At 46.1% G+C, this 14,916-nt stretch overlaps 1 protein-coding gene across 6 annotated transcripts in view; it reads right to left on the reverse strand.

Moving 5' to 3' along the window:
* GHRHR (growth hormone releasing hormone receptor) overlaps positions 1 to 14,916 on the reverse strand; it is a 34,309-nt gene that overhangs the window by 14,722 nt on the left and 4,671 nt on the right. For all 6 annotated transcript variants that reach the window (XR_001853802.3, XM_017665199.3, XM_017665203.3 and 3 more), the window contains exon 2: positions 14,238 to 14,406. The gene's annotated coding sequence lies outside the window, so the exon portion shown is untranslated. The remainder of the gene's footprint in view (positions 1 to 14,237; positions 14,407 to 14,916) is intronic.

Below are 14,916 nucleotides of genomic sequence, written 5' to 3' on the forward strand. Positions count from 1 at the left end.
TGAAGAAAAATATTTTGAAAAGAAAACATGAGCCAGCCTGTGCCTCAGACCCCTTTGCCCCTGCATATACACACACACAAAATATCCTCAACAAAGTATTAGCAACTCAAATCCAGAAAGATATATAAAGGATAGCAGAATTCATCCCAAGAGTGCAAGACTGGTTCAAAATTCAAAATCCAATCAATGTAATTCACCATATTAACCAATAAAGACAAACCATATTCTCTCCGGAAATACAGAAAAGCTTCTGACAAAATTCAACATTTCTTCATGATTAAAACAAAAAACTCTCCAGAAACTAGGAATAAAAAGGAACTTCCTTTACCTGTAAAAGAACAGCTTCAAAAATGCCTGCAGCTATCATACTAAATGATGGGAGACTGATGCTTTCCCCCAAGATAGGACAGAAGAGAAAGCTGTGCTCGCTCACTGCTTCTATTCAACATCAAATGAGATGTCAAAAGATAGAGATAAAAGACATGCAGTTGGCAATGGAAGAAATGAAACTGTCTCTTTTGGTAGAAAACAAAATTGTCTATGTGGAAAATCCAAAGAAACCTACAGAAAAAGCTCCTACAATTAATAAATGAATTTAGCAATGTTTCAGGAGCCAAGTAAACATACAAAACACATCGTATGTCCATGTATTTGCAATTGACAATTGGAAACCAAAAATTTTTAAACTATTATGTATAATAGCTTCATAAAATAATACTTGGGTATAAATATAACAAAATATGTGCAGGACCTAGATGCTGACCCCTATAAAACACCAATGAAAGAAATAAAAACCTATAAAAAAAATAAAGAGAGAGAGAGCTATGCTGTGTCCATCGATTGGAAGATTCAATTTTATTAGGATGGCAATTCTACATAATTTGGTCTACAGATTCAACATAAACCCTGTCAGGTGTTTTTGTAGATATTAATAAGCTGATTCTAATATTTATATGGAAAAACAAAAATATCTAGGATAGTAACACAATTCTGAGAGAAGAAAGTTGAAGAGATCAAATTCAGACCTGCTATAGCTTCAGTAATCATGACAGTATCAACTAAAGCATAGACACATAGATCAATGGAACAAAGCAAAAAGTCCAGATATAAACCCACACAAATGTAGTCAGCTGATTTTTTTGTAAAGGTACAGAGACAATTGAATAGATAAAAGATAGATAGCACTCAACAAAAAGTGTATTGAGTATCCATATGCAAAAGAAAAAAGCGAACCTCCATGAATACCTCACAACTTACACAAACTAACTAAAAAGGGATCATAAGCCTGAATGTAAACATAAAACAATCACCTAGAAGAAAACATAGGGAAGAAAATTTCATGTCCTTGGGTTTGGGAAAGACTTGTTAGATGTGATATGAAAAGCACAAACCGTAAGAGAAAAAACTTGGCAAATTGGGCTTTATCAAAATTAAAACCTGGTTCTGCAAAGAGATTAAAAAGACAAGCCACAAACTGGGAGAAAATATTTGCAAATCATGTATCTGATAAAGGACTTGTATCCAGAATATATAAAAAGCCCTCAAGATTCCACAGTAAGAAAACAAACAATGCAACTTTTAAAAGGCACAAAATAACTGAATAGATCCTTCACCAAAGGAGACAGACAAATGGCAAATAATATACAAAAAGATGCTCAATGCCATTAGTCATTAGGTAAATGCAAATTAAAACTGCAAGCTACAAACCAAAAATTACACACGTATTATTAGAATGGTTAACATTTTTAAACTGACAAAACTAAGTACTAGCAAAGATGCAGAACTGGAACTTTCATATATTGCTGATGAGAATATAAAAATACTACACACTGGAAAACAGCTTAGCAGTTTCTTTTCAAATTAAACACATTTACCATCAATCCTACTCCCAGGTATTTACCCAAGTGAATTGAACATATATTCACCTGTACACAAATAGTTATAGCATCTTTATTTGTGATCACCAAAAGCTGGAAACAACCTAGATGTCCTTCAACAAATGACTGGTAAACAAGCTGTGCTATGTTCACACTCTAGAACACGACTCATCAATGAGATGGGACAGGCTATTGAGTCACGCAACAATATGGATAAATCTTAAATGAACGTTGAAAGGTGAAAGAAAGAAGACGATGCCAAAGGCTGCATACTATACTCTTGCATGTGTCTGACACACCAGGAGAGACAAAACTATAGGGACAGAAAAAGATGGTAATTCTCTAGAGTTGGGAGTGAGAGAAGAATCTGACTATAAAGGGAAAGCATGAGGGAATTTGTGGGGGTCAAGGAACTCTCATGTTGTAATGTAGTGTTGGACATATGACTGCATCTTTTTGTCAGAAGCCATAAAACTGTACATCTCAAGGAGTGAATTTCCTGCATGCAAATATTTTTAAAAATCAACCAGGATTTCAGGGATTCTCAGGGTGTAATGCAGACCATGACAAATGAGCCTGACTGCATTACAAATATACAACATAACTGCACTGTAGGGAGTGGGAAAGAAAGGAGCTGACTGAAGTATTGTGCCTGGATACTGTGAGGCTAAAGATAGAAGTAACTGTACACAAATTCCGTATTCTGTTTGGTAAATTTATTTTTCACAACGTTATGAATTAGGAATTCCGGAATACTTTGTATGTATAGGAGGGTGGCACATAAGTGAATATATTGTAGATAATAAGATCCAAAGGAAGATATTAAAGTTAATGAGAGCCAAAGAAGTTACAAATAAGGAAAGAAGCTGGACTGGAGTCATGGTGTTAATATAAGTTATGTATTCCTTTAAGAAATAGATAGATAGGAAGATAGGTAGGTAGGTAGGTAGGTAAATACCATGTACATACATACATATACATGGGTTAGTATATGTTCATACATTTTCCAGCTCTGCCTAATGAGAGGGCCTAGGACCAAGGACACCATTTGCAGCAAGCAGTCAGATGTTGGTATCTAAATACTACTCCAATTAAAAGAACCAAGGTTGCTTGGAGAAACGTTGATTCCAGGGTTGGGGCAGGAGTAATTCAAGATGAGCCTGGAGCATCTGATGGTGCTAGAAAGTTATGAACAAAAGAGGAGGGGTTGGTGACTGGGGAAGGAGAGGAGGGAAAGACGTTAAAATAAGGGGAAGAGGTTGGGTACATTTCAAAGGACACAGGAACAGACCTGGAAGAACTCCCAGTGGCCAAAGCTGGCCATTTGAGCTACCAAATAAATAGGAACAGTATTGCATTATATTCCAAAGAGTAAACTAAATAGCCAGGAGTTCACATTGATATAAATGAGCTATGGAGAAGCGACAATTCTTCCTTATAGAAGAATTCTATTAATAAAGGTTGATGGAATAAGGAACACAGAAAATCACCATTAGAACAGCACATTATATATCTGTGTAGATAAATCCACCAGTGAATGCCAAAGTTTAAGGAAAAACAAGATATGTGTCTAGTTTCAAAGTATCTTCCCTAAACTTTAATTTTTAAAAAAGAGAAAAATGGTAGCTTTTCTGACAAATCCAAAATGAAAGATATTGGACAAAATACTTGATGGTCACAGAGTAGAGGAGACCAAGAAAACATGACAGCTAAACACAGTGTGGATCCTGGATTGGATCCTGAAACAGAAAAAGAACTTAAGTGGAATCTGAATAAAGTCTGTAGTTTAGTTAGGCATTGTACTAATGTTAATTTCTTAGTTTTGACATCTGTACCATGTTAACATACGTAGATGTTAAAATGAGGGGAATTCTCTGCACTATCTGTGCAATTATCCTTGAAGTCTAAAACTATTTTAAAATAGAAAGTTAAAAAGAGACAGGGTTAAGAAACTGAAAATGAAAAGGCAAGCCATTAAATGAGAGAAATATTTCTAAAATGTAAATCTTATAGAGAACTTACACCTAGAACATACAAAGAATTCCCACAACTTAGTAAAAAAGGAAACAACCTGGTATTAAAAGAATGGCTGGGATTTGAATAGTCGCTTAGCCAAAGAAGATATGAATGACAAATAAGCATATTTAAAGATACTTAACATCATTAGCCATTATAGATATATAAATTTCACCACGTTAATTCACTACACACCCAGAGCAGCTAAAAGTAAAGAAAAAAAAAACAATACAAGTCTCCGCAAGGGTATAAAGCAACTGGAATTCTTATGCACTACTAGTGGGAATGCAAAATGATACAGCCTCTCTAGAAAACACTTTGGCAGTTGCATATAAAGTTAAACATACATTTATATGACCCAATAATCCTACTTCTAAGTAATTATCCAAGATGAACAAAAACATGTTCACACGAAGACTTTAACCCAATTGTCCTAGGTGCTTATTGATAATAGCTAAAATCTGGGAACATTCCACACATCCCTTACTGATGACTAGATTATCAAATTATGGTCTATGCATATGACAGAATGTTTATCAGTAATCAGCAGAAATGAGATACCAGCACATAAAACCGCATGGATGAATATCGGAAGCATTATGCTAAGTGAAGTAAGTCGGATTAAAAAAACTCCATGCAGTATGATTCCATCTACATGAAATTTTGGAAGAATAAAACTATAGTGACAGAAAGCAGACCACAAGTTGCCAGGGCCCAGGATGAGGGCTGTAAACTGACTGCCAAGAAGTAGATGGGAATATTTTGGGAATGTCAGAAATGTTCCATATGACTATGATGGTGATTGTACTACTGTATGAATTTATTAAAATGCATTAAATTGTACACCTAAAATTGGTGGACTCATATGTAAATTATCCCTCAATAATGCTAATTTAAAATATACAGATTTTTAGTAGGAAAAAAACAAGTTGCAGTGTTTTTTAGTTTTTTAATTTAAAATAGACTGTATTTGTGGAAGTAAAAATATTTTTAAATGTTTGGAAGCTCCCACATCAAAACCAAAAAAATGGGGAAAAGAAGAAAGGGTCAGGGAATGGCATGTAGGGGATGGTCACGTGGAAGCTTCACTTCAACTTCAATGTTCCAGTGTTTAGAAGAAATGCATTTACGTACCACTTGCACAATTAAAAATAAATTTAAAAGATCACAGTTTATAATAAGATACCATATCTCAATTATGCTTAAAGAAAAAAGAAAAATATGGTATAAAAATGAAAAATGGTTGTTAGTTATTATTATGACTATTTTTATTAATTAGACCCCCTTAGCTCTCTGGATGCTCATTTAATGCACATTTAAACAAAATCAAAATAATAAATGTTTTTTCAAATGAAAAAAAAAAAAGATCACAGTTTAGTTTTTCCCCATCACCTGGCAGGTACTGGCAGCTTCAGGCCCGAGTCTGCCTGTCCCACAAGCAGGTGGGCTCCTTGAGAGCAGCGACGACAGGTTCTTCTCAGAGACCCGCTAGCCCCCAAGCAGGATGCCCAGAACACAGGGCAGCACAGGATTTTCTGTACCGCCAGCATCTGATGCCTCCTGGGGGCGACGCTGAGTAAGCGCTGCCTCTTCCTGATGTCAGCGGGCAGAGCCTGGCAGGAGGGCAGCTTCTGTGTCAGGGGGCTCCAGGCATGCCCAATGCTGGGACTGAGGTCTTTTAGCTGGTAGATGGGCCCTAGGGAGAAGCTGTTTATGGATACTTTCCCTTGCCATTGGGCATCAGGCAGAGGGTACTGAGGGCAAGGCCAGAGCTAGCCCTATCTCTATTCCCCAACTGTGGCCTTCCCTGATGGGGCAGGCGCAACCTAGCACAGGACCAGTGGTCTGGGCCTCCAAATGGATGCCTACGTGCAGCAGCAGCCCCCACCCTTGGCACACCACTCTCCTGGGGCTCTGGCTGCCTGGGGCCATCAGCCGCTCTCACACAGGCCTGTGAGCCAGCTCCTCACCGGGTTGGGGTCAGAGTCAGTCTGTCCAGAGTTGAAGCTCAGCCTGTGAGCTGTTTGGAGTCTGGGCTGGACCACGGTTGAGGCTCAGACTGGGAATAATGTCAGGACTAAGTTTGGGCCTGGGTCAAGGCTCAGTCTCAGGCCAGGGTCAGGATCTGGAAGAGGACTGGGGCTGAGAGTCCTTGGGGCCCCACCAATAACGTTCAGGTTCTCTGGGTTCTGAATGGCAGATCAGTTTCTGCTACAGGCTTTCAGATCACTCTCACAGTCCCAAAGTGACTTTTCTGCTGAGCAGGCATGAAGGCCTCTGCAGAGCACCTGGCAAATAGGGGATAGGGTGGGGTGGGGCAGGGCAAGGGTACTTAGGGCAAGGTGCAGGCTGGCAGGGGGCAGGAGGAGCACTGGCCTCCAGCCAGGCAATGTGAGAACAATGTGACACTTTGTTTTCCTCCAACCGAACAGGGTGCTTTGATGTGTGCTTAGAAAACTCATTTTTTTATAGATGTTAAACTTCAGCACAGACTTTGCCCTCCTCCTGGGGGAGACAAACCCCAGCCAGGCCTGATGAGAGGAGCTACCTGTGAAGGCTACAGACCCAGCTGGCCCTGGCATTGCCCAGCATCAACAATTGTCCTTATTTTGCAGAAGGAGAAGCTGAGGTGCCCAGGGTCACATAGGAAATGGTTCTTTGATTTGGAACTGGAACCCACATTTCCATATTCCCAGGTACTGTGTGTGGCGCAGGTTGCATGTTTAGTTCACTGTAAGATTCTGATTCAAAATTTCAGTGGTTTATTTTAGTGTTGAAAGGTTACTACACACAAACTGAAGGTGCTGGGAGCTGAGCCCCAGAGCTCTGTGGGAGCATCACGAGGGAAATGTGCCACAAAGCCCCAGGGAGTAGAGCAGGATTGCACCCCCCACACACACACTGTCCCACCTTGTGCCCTATGCCTGGACTCTCCAGATGAGGCAAAGCACCTCTGGGCAGAGGAAGGATCAGCCACATCACCCACTCTCCTCAGACTGAGGCCCAAAGAGAGCAGGGCACCCACACAAGGCCACACAGTCAGCCAGAACCAAAGGCAGGGAGCTGCTGGCCAGCCAGCCCTCCCAGAGCAATGAGAGAAGGGGTATTACCTATGGAAGAGGGCCCTGGGTCCAGGCAGGGGAGGAGCTGGGATGCCAGCGCTGAGGGCTGAGGGGGGCGGGCAGAGTGGGGGTCTGAAAGTTCGAGGCTGGAGCCGCTGGGGTGGGGTGGGATTTTTGCTTCACAACGCCCTGCCTGGTTGCAGTGGCTGAGAGTTGGGAGGAGGCAAGAGGGGTGGGAGGAGTCCGAGCGGATAGGTTCCCCCACAGTAAGTGAACTCCTGCCACAAGCGACAGTATGGATGAAGCTCAGAAACTGAGGATGGAGAGAACATCCCAGGAAACCACCTACAAGATGTTACCATTTTATAAAACTCAAAAAGAAGAGTGTTAAATAACAGGTTGATGAGGCCTGTATACATGCTTGATAAAAACCTTTTTTGTTTAATCAAAGGAATGATGAACACAAAATCCAGCATAGTAGATATTTCTAAGGGGTCTTCAGAGAATAGGGCAGGTGCACATAGCTGGATGCAAAATACTGGGAATGTTCTAGTTCTTGGGATGAGTGGTGAGCTCATGGGTATTTATTGTACTGTTAAACTTTATAATTTACCTTTATAGTAATTTATACTTTATATAGGGAGTCTCCTATGTGCCAGGCCCCTTTATAAGCATTATCCACATGAGCTCATTTAATCCTCACAAGAGCTCCAAGGGTCCCCATTTACAGACGAGGCAACACTGGTGGCTTGTCAGAGATCACACGGCTGGTAGGGAAACCCAGTCCTACCCTAGGCGGTCTGATTCCAGAGCTCACCATCTAAACCACTCTACCAAGCTACATATATTATTATATAAGTATGTTATTTTTTAATGTACTGAAACATTTAAAGTGTCCTGGGAAAGGCAGAAAAGAAGGCTGCCATTGTGATCCAGATGAGATACAGATGCCCCCACCTGCTCTCCCCTCCCCTCCTCTCTACCCACCCAACTACCCCCCACTTCTCTGGGCACCTCCCACGGATGATCCTGTGCTCTCATCCACACACTGGGGTGGCCAGGAACAGTCAAGACAGCTGTGCTGAGCCTGGAAGATGGGGAAGAAGCGCATAGTCCCCTCCAGGAGGGCCTAGAAGCTGAGCCTGAGCTCCTACTCCACTGGCCTACTGGGGCTGGCGCCGGGGGGTGCTGGTGCTCAGTTCCGACCTGAATGAGGGCCTGCCCTCGGGGCAGAGATTGGTGGTGAGTGCAAGGAGGAGCTGGGTGTCCCCTGAGGCCTCCTTCTGGCCTCTCCCTGCAGCTCAACCTGTACCCTTCCCACCCAAACCAGCTCGACACCACCCAGCCCCCTTATTTATAAACCATATGTCCCTGTGTCCCTGCCTGCCCCTACTGTTTGTCCAGAGCTTCAGCTGCTTCCCCTGATAACCCAAGGCCCAGAGGTCCTGGGGAACTGGGAGGGGCCTGGGGAAGTAGAGTTCAGGGGTGCTCTGCAGTGTCCCCACCTACTCAGGATCCTCTAGGGGCTTCCATGGCCCCTGCAGGCCTGATGCGTAAAACTTGCTCAAAAATAGGTAGCAGTCCCCATTTAAAAACTTAAATTCTTTGTTGCCCCCAGGAACAATTCCAGACTGCTTGGCCAAAACTATCAAAGGCCAGTGAGGAAACTGAGCCCAGAATGTGGGAGCAACTTGCCCTCACACAGCAAGGCAGCATGAGTTCCCTCTGCTTCACCAGACTGCTTTTCCACCCAACCGATATGGAGAAATGGAAAGAACTTGGGCCCCAACCAGGCTCTGAATCCTGGCTCTGCCTTTTCTAGCTGTGCAACTTTGAATAATGCCTAGCCTCTCTGATTTATTTTTTCTTCATTATAAAATGTAAGCATTGTCTGTTTTGTTCAACAACCAGTACCTAGAACAGTGTTTGACACATAGTAAGTGCTCAATAAATACTTCTCAGATGAATGAACGAGTGAATCCCTAAATTGCAGCTCATTTATGAGTATCAAGCAAACAACATGTATGGGGTCCCTGCCCAGTGCCAAGCACAGAGTAGGACCCTGCAAATGGGGTTCCCCTTGCCTCTTCACTGCCCACTCAGGGCTCCAGCTTCCCCAGGATCCCAGCCCAGGACCCCTGATCAACAAAACCCAGATCATCCTGAAATTCCCAGGCACCAGGAACCTAGATCCTAATAAGTATGCTCAGAGGCCCCAGGCCAGCTTCTTCCCCAGTGGTTCCTCCAGCCCTGCTCCAGGCCATCTGCCTGGTGCCTGGGCAAACAGCACTCTTGGCTGCCCCTTAGGGTCCACTTACCAGGCCCAGGTGCTCTGGTACCCATTTCCTCTCTTCTCCTTTGCTCAGTGACTGTTTCTCTCTCCCTGTAGCTGGGGAAGGTGCAAGGCGGCAAGCTGGGACGAGTGACCAGAACAGAGTCAGGGGACCCGTGCCAAGGTCGGGCCTGGGAGCTACAAAGGCCTATGGAGAGATAGGTTAGGACTGCCTCACAGGGACAGGGAAGGGCTGAGACAAGAAGTGGTCTCAGAAAAGGCAACCAGCAGGAAGGGCTCTGGCCAGAGCTCACATGGAGCCACCAGCTGACTTAGGGAAGGGCCCTTCTCTCTGGCCTTGGTTTTTCCAGCTCTTTAATGGGGGTAGGTGTGTAGGGATGGGGGCTTTTGTAACTCTGGTCACCCTGGCCCTTCTCTGGCTTCCCAGCTTCATGCCACCCTGGTACCCGTTGTCCCACACCTAGACATGCTGTCCTAGGACACCCAAGAGAACAGACAGCTTCCACTCCCAACCTGGCCCACTAAAGAGCCCTACTGCCCCTTCCCAACACTCCCTCAGTCCACTAAGCTCCAGAACCTGGCCAGTAAAGCGGTCACAGGGATTGGTCACCCCCAGGGGGACTCAAGGTGATGTGGGCATGCAGGCTTTAGAAACAGTACCCCTGGGAATCCTAAGCCTTGGGAAGGAGCCTGTCTGGCTGCTCTGAGTTAGACTGAGGTGCCCAGATGGCATTTCCACTCTGGTCAGCCTGAGCGTGTGTGGAATGAAGGCGAGCCTCGTGAGTGTAGCCCCAGACCCCCTCCTCCCTCAGGCAGTGAGGAGTGGGAACAGCAGGGCCCAGGGCCCGGCCTCAGTGAGCGACCGCGGCACTCTGCTCCGGGCCCTCCTCCCAGGGCTGTGCTCTGGGGAGGCTAAGCTGGGGAGGGGTGCCCAGGGCCCCAGAGCACAGCACAGGCACAGGGGGCAGGAAAGTGGGGCAGGCAGCAGGTGTGCCAGGCTCCCCACATTCATCACAGTCCTGCACCATCCAGAGCTGCAGAGCTGGACAGACCTAATCCTGGCCATGGGGGCTGTGAGGTCCCCCGAGTCTCCTGGCGCTTTCAAGACCAGACCCAAGGCCTCCATCCCTATGTGTGTCCCCTGCAGCAGAGCTGAGCAACCACAGAGGAAGGGGGCAGTACAACAGAGCTGCAAAGATACGGGCTGAGGTGTGAACCAGTAAGACCCCAGCCTGCACATGGGGAGAGCTTACAAGATTTTGAAAGGCTTTTGAGCAAAATCCTAGACCTGGGAGGGCCTTTTGGGACTCCTGAATTCAATCCCCATTGTATGGATGGGGAAACTGAGGCACAGAGAAGCTAAGGATTTATCCGAGGTGGACAGTTAGTCAGCAGCAGAGGCAGGCCTAGAACTCTGGCCCTAGCTCCTAGCCCAGTGCTCATTCACTGCTGCCCTGCTCTGGTGGTGAGAGTCCTGCTGGGCTGGGCCCATCCCAAAGGCCCGGGATTGGGCTTCCCAGAGGTCTAGAGAGATCCGGCCCAGATTGGGCTGCCCACCCCCCAGCCTGTGTCACCTTTGCCCACAGCTCCAGGAGCTTGGCACAGCCACTGGCCCCGGCTGGTTCCAGCACAATGGAAGGCCAGTCAATGATTCATGGAGTTGCCTTCCTGGAGGCCTTCCCCAGAGTACCCAGGCCACTGCCACTGGCTCCTGCACAAGCTCCCAGGGTGGCAGCACAGGGCAAGATGGGGATTAATCAGTGATGGGCCCAGGGAGTCATTCCAAGGAGGAGGGTCCCCCCCCCACCCATCACCCAGACCAGACTCAGCCCACCCATCCCCCCCTCCTCTCTTCGTGTCATAAAACTGTGATCTTTCTGTCTTGATAACTTGGCATTTCTCTCTCTCACCAGATCTCTCCCCCACCCCCTCTCTCTGCCTTTCTCTCACATGTACACACATCGTATCTGTCTCCCCTTTCTCCTACCCTGCAGGACCCCCACTTAGAACTCAGAACTTCTCTCTCCTTCTTCTTCCCACACACCTGCCCTCAGGCCAGGTTCTGATAAATGAAGCCAGCCTGGGGTTACAGACAGGGGAGCCTGCAAACCCAGGAGCCCTCAGAGATACTGCCCAGTATGTGTTCTGTAAAAACCAATTCTCCACAACACTTACCCAAGCTACTTTCAGAAGAGCTCTGTGGACAAATCAGTGTGGTGAACATTGGCTCCAATGAGTTTTTAATTACAGGACTTGTCAGAGCCTCTATTATGATGAGGCTCCCAGGGAGTGATACGGTTTCCAAACTTTCCTCATACCCTGTGAAAACCAATCAGTGATCAGTCCAGGAGCAAAGGCTCTCAGTCTGCCAGACCACAGCAGGCAGGGGACCCACCTAAGCGAGGCCTTGGCTGAGCACACAGATGGCACCTGCTGTAAAATCCCTGTGGCTGCTGAACAGTTTCAAATTTAACTCACTAGGATTTTCCCTCCAGAAAATCTCAAGGGCAGTCTGAGATGTGGCTTCATACTTAGTGAGAAGGAGGGAAATGGCTAGGAAGCTGGGAGCCCTCCGAATTTTCTGGAACTAAAGCTTTGGGCCCCGTGGAGGCATTCCTAGGTTTGGTGTCTCTGGGCCCCACATTCCTGGAGGCGGATGCAGCTGCTCCTCCCAGGCTGGGAGGTCACTGCCAGCAGCAGAAATTCTTGGAGTTCGTCTCGGATGGAAGGTGCCACTGGCCCATCAATCACTATCCAGGAGCATCAGCAGCTCCCGGAACTTAATGAACAGTTTAACAGAATCATTCTCTCCTTAGGGCCCAGGAATCCTCTTGCAGGGCCTGGAGCAGAAACACTTCTTCAGGTCTGCAGAAATGCAGAAAGGAGAGAGGGGGGCGAAGCAAGGCTGGAGACAAAAAGAGAAGTGCGTAGGGAGAACACCATCCTCCATGTCCAGGTCTTTGCTGCTGAGACCCGGAAATGTGGGTGGATATGCATAATGCTATCACAGGAAGGCACGAATGTTCATCTCAGAGCTGTAGCTGCAAGCTTGGCAGTTGGCACCCACCAGGTGGGCTGTTGAAATTCAGGGGCCACATGCTCTGTGTCTATGGGAGAGGCTGCCTCCCAAACCAGGCTCTGTCAATGATTTGAACAAGACATGAAACTAGCCCATCCTCCTTGCACCATCTTGCATATGAAACTCACCTCCCAGTGTCTGACTTCACAAGGAATGCCAACTGAGGAAGCATGATCTATGAAAATAGAGGTCGCCAGCATTCTTATCAAATGTATGATTTCTTAAGCATTTCTCATTGAAAAAAATGTTCACTGAAGAAAAAAAACCACCACCACCTTCTGTGTCATCTATCCAAACAAGTAGAGCTGATCTGGCAGGGGGGGAGAAGGGATCTTTGACTCCCCCGGATCCCTGAGAACTTGCTTTTTCCATCAGACAGATGAACGTCAACTGCTGGATCTCAGCAGGTACCTGGCCACTCTGTAGGTCTGAGTGAAGAGCCCTCATATTGTTCAAAAGCTCAAGCTCATTTTATGGCAACTTTCCTTGGAGTTCAAACATATAACCAAAAAGCTATGAGTAGGTCATGCCATCAACTGGCAGGCAATAGCCTGCACAATCCAGAAGATGCTCTAGTAAGTTCCACAGTCAACTCAGACATCACTGATTCCCACTTTATGGACTTAACTCACTCACACACACTCACCCCCCCCACACACACTCACTCACACACAACAAAGTGATATTCAAAATATATTAACACCCCACATGACATAGCACCTCCTCCATTGACTGTAAACTTAGATGATTACAATTAATTTCATTGGTTTTATAGGCTTAATTTGTTTGGGTTTTCTATTTGAGTTCCTTAAAGGTATAAATTATTTACTTCCGTTTAAGTTGCATGATGAAAAACATAAGGTAAGTTTAAAAAGTACAACACTCGCTCATTTCAGAATATTCAGGGCTGCTGTGAGTGCTGGGCTCCCATCCTAGAGAACCTCTGCATTTTTATTAATATTTTGCGTTTGCTTTTGTGGGCAGATTGGACTCATTCACTGAACTCACTGAGAGTTTCTGTATTTCTATCTCCCCCACTCCCTCCCTTCCATTTTTCTCCCCAAAGACAATACTTTTCTCCCTCCAAATTACTTGGAGATTTATTTGCCTACTTAGTACCTTGTGGAAAAAATCTGTACCGGCTCCCCCTTAATGACACAAGCCAGGCCAGCCTTCTCAAGCTAATATTCTACACAGGTGCAGGCCAGCTAAGTATGGCACCCAGTGGGACATCTCCTAGTAACAACATGACTGTGGGCAGAGGCCATTTCTCCAGCTTTGACTGTGTAGCAGGGGTGGGTAGCAGGCCAGGCTGCCAGAGCTGGCAGAGCACTGAGTTTGTGTGAGAATCACTGAGAAAGTTCTTAGGACAGATCAGAGCATGACTCCGAATACAGTATGACAGGAATAGGGTCTCCCCCAACACACACACACACACTATTTCTAACTTGAACTTACTGAATGGACACCTCTGTTATATAGTTATGAATTGAATAGTTCCTTTCCCACCCAGAGGTGATGTGCAAAATACGTTAACAGCTATGTTCACGGCGAGGGCACCAACCCACTCATGAGTAGCCCACAACTCCAAGTGCTGGACTGGGTCCTGGAAGGCCCATGCTGATGACAGATTTACCCTTTAAGAGCTGCACTGTGGGGAGAGCCAGGGGCGTTTAGAGACGAAAGAAGGACCTGGGCAGCCAGGGAGGCCAGATGGGGGGAGGGGTGCTTAAGGAGCTTAGAAAAGTCGGAAGTATTTTAATACTTAAGAACCAGTGAGGCCTGACCCATATGACTGAAGATCAGTTGTACCCTCACCTCGTTCCCCATCAATACACTGGAAAGAACAGAAAAAAAATCCAAATCCTATATGCAGAGAATGTGATTTTAGTGGGATGAAGTAGACTCACCTAAGCAGAACGAGCTCATTAAAATTTCTGAGCACCCTTCCCCAGTGGCCTCTCCGCACACCGGGCCCAGAGTACTGGTGGAAACTGTCTCTTGAGGGCTGGGGATGAAGCCGCCATAGGCAAAATCCTCCTCGTCTTCCCTACTGCCAGAATTGCCCCCTTTTCAGCACTAAGGAAAGGACAGTAAACAACACCACCTGTGAGTCCTCAGCCCTCAAGGAGGGCCCCACCTTGGCCCCCAGCTAGCAGCAAATTCCATTCATCGTCCTCATTGTATTCTAAACCTAAAGAAAACAAGGCGTCATGCCTAGCAGCTTGCCCATGAAACATTAATCATTATCCCCTCCTTGAGAGGCTCCTGACCAGTGAAGGTGTGACCTCCAGGAGTGATGGAAAAACCCTAACGGGTCAGCACGTGGCCACGCCAAGGGCAGGGGCCCCTGGCACCAGTCCCTCCAGTGCTTTTCCAGACCAGCTCCTGGCTTTGGTTGCCAGGGTACTGAGGACCAGCCTGGGAACCACAAAAGGGAGACAACCCTCCCTGCATCTACCAGTTCCCCAAAATGCACTGCGGTCCTTGGGGCCAAGTGACAAATGGCTGCCTTGAACCACCCACGCCCTTTCACTTGGGCCCTCTGGAGCCACATGAGCTTTGGACACCGATAATGATGTTGGGATC

Source organism: Manis javanica, chromosome 6, assembly GCF_040802235.1.
Source record: "Manis javanica isolate MJ-LG chromosome 6, MJ_LKY, whole genome shotgun sequence".
NCBI lineage: Eukaryota > Metazoa > Chordata > Mammalia > Pholidota > Manidae > Manis > Manis javanica.